Raw genomic sequence first — 5000 nt, 5'->3', positions numbered from 1 at the left:
GAAAACATTTATCTATGAAAACTTCTGTGAAACTAAATTTTTACTGTTATTTCATTCTAAGGTATTCAATAAAAATACTTTAATGCAAATTTTGTTTCTAGAAAAATGCTTATCAAAGGCCACCACATAATCATAATAACTCTCTGGACAGAGTTTCATGGCAAAAGAGATTACTAGGTTCCGAGTTGTCTGCTCATTAACTGTGAGAGGACGGTTGGATAAATTCAAAACGTTATTTTCTAATCCTAAATTACTCCAAGTACTATCTCGTATGAGCCTCTTTAATTCATTACGTAATTTCTCGAAGTCAGTCATATTACTATTAATAGCACTAGTCAGTACATGTGAAAAAAGGTCTCTGTATATACCATCATCTTGGCACAGCAGACGATGAGAGACCGCCAATTCGCTTATATTCCTTTGCGTTACGTAGATATCTTGATTTACTAACTTGATTCGTTCTTCCAGAAACGTCCTGCAAGAATTAGAAAAGGGGGTCCGAATTTGACGTCCTGCTTGAAAAGACATACATTTTTCGGTAAAACGTTCCTGCCGACACTCTTCAAGAAACTATTTCTGGTTTTTCCTCTTGTAATGTCCGTTTATTAGTCATCCATAACGTCTGAATACATTCTTGACATCGGCATTCCAACTAAAGATATGGGAAAAGCAAATGGATTCAATGATGGCTGATATGTCTTACTTACAGCTGTAATCAAACATTTTAACATGTTCCATCAAAAAGGCCTGTAAAAGAAAAAAAAGAAATAGAAATAAATCACTACATTTCGACCAATACACATTGGCCCTCTTGAAGGTGTACAGTGAAAATAAGAAAGGAGTGGATAGTGATGGAATTAAATTGGGCTAATCCTTCCAGCACATAATATAAACTTGTTAGAACCATTGTGAACACAGTTTTTCTTTCATATCAATATTTTCTGTTTTCATGATCCAGCGCATGATATTGCCGATAGAAAAGTGCAACTGCCGTCTATTTGTCTTAGGAAGGCTTTGAAAATTTTCATTAAATGTAAGAGAAGTAGAAGAAGCTTTGGTTGTTTACAAACGCATTTTGGAACGCTCTGCAATTTTTGTGATTTAACACTGTTTTCCGAGTTTTTTCTTGTGAATTTGAACTACAACTTGTGAGTAAGATGTCAGTGAACTAATTAGTGTTCAAGTGAACTTGTTTGTGTCATAGTTTATTCTATTGGACGTAGTTTGCCTCGATACACCTACAAGGAATCGCCAAGCAGGAGGTTTCATGTCGTCTCAGGCGGTATGACATCATCATAGAAAACGGAACGTTTTCTACCAGCTACGATGGCAAACAACTTTCCAATGTCAGCGAGACTTAAACCAAAGATTACAGTTGGTTTAAAATTTTCGTGTCCCCCTAATTATGAGTCGGCATGTGATGTGATATTTAATAAGTTAAAAGTAAGAAAAAAAGACATACGAGGCTTTCAGAACATACCAAATAACAGAGTGGCTGTGAAATTTATTGAGGAGAAGGTTTTGATGTCTTTATACGAGAGTACGAAGACAAAGTGATTCATTTCGGTAATGGTGAAAAGGCCCTCGTAGTCAATTTGAGCAGTGATATACTTATGTATCAATACGTTATGCATATTTTAATATAGAAGACTCCCTTTTAATTAGTGTCCTCGAACAGTATGGGAAAGTTCCTCATCTAACACAATACTTTTTCTCATGGGAGAGCGAATGGTCTGGAAAATGGAACACACACTGTGAAAATGGAAATAAAGAAAAAACATCCATCCTCCATCAGTATTTGTGGTTACAATGTTGTGTTTTTATATAATGGCCAGAAAGAGATGTGTTACAAGTGCGGAAGAGACTCTCATATGGCAGTTAACTGTAATATGGATAGTGAGCCTAAGTTAAATATTTTCAACTTAAATGATTTCCCAGCAATGCCCAGCAAGGAATCTCATAAGGGTCGGATACTGGAAGAAGATGGTACTCCTGATGTTCAACTGGCAACGGGTAATGAAGGAAATGTGGATCAACCATGTGATGGAAAGAGTACTGAAAATGATAAAGAAAAATCCAGCAACATTCGAGAGAACCAGATAGACGACTTATGCGAAGCAGTAGGAGAACAACTAGTGGCCATTCCCTTATCCAAAAATGTTGATGATGTTGCTGTTCATCAACACATAGTCGAAATAGAAGATCGATCACGTGACTTGGAGGGTCATGTTCCAAGTAATAGTGATAATTCCACTGATAGTGACAGTGACATTTTTAAAATAAAAAGTCCACCCGAGGGAGCTTCTCAAGTTACAGAAATAACTGAGGATGAGGGCCAACCCTCACAAGATGAACCTCGTATTCCTTATACTATTGGAAGTATCTTTCCCGTTGAGGTAGATGTAAATGAAGAACCAGGAAATCTTGAGGAAATCAATATAGCCGTTTCAGTGCATAGGCATGATGAATCAGTGGATGGTGCTACTGAAGAACGTGACATAGATGTAGAGGTACATAAAGTCAGTGATATTGAAGACGATCAGAAAAAATGATGATAAAGGTTCAGACGTAATGGCAAAAGGCCAGTGGAATATAGATTTAGATACTGTGAGTAAATTAAAGTTAATTAGAGGAAAATCCAATAAAAAAAAGGAAGGAAGAAAAATTGAATGGAAAAGATAGGTTGTCAAAGAAGAAGAAAAGTAATTGTTTCCTTTTTCGTCTTTTTAATGGCTCTTTCTGTCGCTACTTTAAATATTAATGGCTTAAATGAGGTAATTAAACAAATGAAAGTTGTGTCCCTTATCATGTACTATAAAAATATGTTGATTCAAGAACATAACGTTAAAGATATTTCAGATTTGAGTTACCTCACTAATTTTATGTGTATAATGTTCAATTCATCAATCAATTTAAAAGAAGGTACAATGATATGTATACATGATAAAACAAATGTTAAACCTTTAACCAATGAGATGGATACTAATGGTAGAATTGTTGGTGTAAGATTATGTTACAATAACTGCATTATACATATTATAAGTGTGTATGCTCCATCTGGTGCAAGTAAATTTGCTAAAAGGGAAGACTTTTTCAGGAATGAAATATTGTATTACCTGCAACATAATATTGATTATCTTATTTCTGGGGGTAATTTCATCTGTATAACATGCACAAGAGAATGTAGTAATAATAATAAAGCCTTACTGTCTAAGTCTATGAGTACTCTAGTGAAAAACCTTGCTTTGAAAGATAATTATAAATTCACAAACAGGATATTAGAATACACTTATATACGCGAAAACTATGGATCCAGAATAGACAGGATTTATACTGTAAAGTTATTTGATAACGTAACATCTGCAGACACCATTCCAATAAGGTTTTCAGATCATAGTATGGTTGTTTTGAAACTAAACATAAACACACAAAATACTGGCACAGGATATTGGAAGTTAAATGTTAAAGTTTTAGATTCTGGTGAAATTGAAGAATTTTTTTTACATGTATGGCAGTTTATAAAGCAGAAAAAAGGTACATTTGATAACATACTTTTATGGTGGGACTGGGCAAAATCCCAATGTAAAACATTCTTTGTCAAATTTTGTAAAAATATTTCATAAGAAAAGTATGGATTGTTGAACTTATTACAAACAAGATTGCGTCAACTTTATGACATTAACTATAAAACTAGTGTAAATTATGAAAATATTAAGATTCTCAAGAATAGGATTTGTGATATCCAGAATGAAATATTAGAAGGTATAAAGATAAGAGCCAAACTAAATGATCGTGCAAATGGGGAAAAGATATCTGCACATCTACTTGGTGCTGAGAAAAAGAAATACCATGCATGCATTAATAACAAAACAAACAGATGGTTCCATTATAGAAAACAGAGGTAATTTCTGTTTTTATAAAGGAGCACTTTGAAAAGTAGTTTAGTAAGGTAACTGGTCAGGTAGAAATTCAGGATTATTTTCTTAACCTATGCCATTCTGTCCTAAATCAAGTAGATAAAGGTTTGCTAATAAGAAAATTGGACGATATTGAGGTTTTCTATGCTATCAAGAGTATGTGCAAAGGAAAATCCCTTGGGTATGATGGACTTCCTACAGAATTCTACAAAACGTTTGGGTCTTTAACAATGTCTGACGTTAAGGAAGTGTTCAATTCCATTGTGACTGTGAAATATATGTCAGATAGTCAAAATTTGGGTGCAATAAAATTATTAGGTAAAATAGGAGATTTATCCTTGGTGGAAAACTGGAGACCTATATCTCTACTGAATGTTGACAATTAAATCTTTGCTAAGGTTTTAGCAAACAGATTGAGATGTGTTATTGGGAAGACTATCTCCTCAGAACAATATTGTGCAATGAAGGAGAGGTCGATTGTGAATTGTAATAATACGATTCGAGATGTAATTTTTCATGCACAACAAAAGATTGAAGACTTAGCAATTTTAAGCTTAGACTGGCCTAAGGCTTTTGAGAGAGTTAATGTGGATTTTGTTTTTAAAGTTATGAAGGAATTTGGTTTACCAGATGAATTCGTGGCTCTAGTTAGAATATTGTACAAAGATTGTACAAGTAGTATTTTGGTAAATGGGATTATGAGTTCACCTTTTTGTATTAAAATATCTGTAAGACAAGGCTGCCCTATGCCAATGCTCTTATATTGTATATTTCAAGAACCTTTGTATAGAGCAATAAAGAATAATAACAAGAAAATAGAGCCTAGCCTTCCAAACAGTGTAAATATATGCCTGCAAGGTTATGCAGATGACTCATCCGTGATCTTGTCAACTGATGATTCAGTTGGAAAATGTTATAAAGAAGTACAATGGTTTGAACTTGCTACAGGTGCATAGCTAAACAAGGACTAAACTAGTATAATTATGTTTGGGAAATGGGAAAATCGAAAAATCTGGTCTATCAGTTGGTTGAAAACTGTTGAAAGTATAAGAATTCATGGTATAATATATTATAGCGATTTTG

Source organism: Palaemon carinicauda, chromosome 29 (assembly GCF_036898095.1).
Source record: "Palaemon carinicauda isolate YSFRI2023 chromosome 29, ASM3689809v2, whole genome shotgun sequence".
NCBI lineage: Eukaryota > Metazoa > Arthropoda > Malacostraca > Decapoda > Palaemonidae > Palaemon > Palaemon carinicauda.
This window is presented reverse-complemented; position numbering follows the sequence as displayed.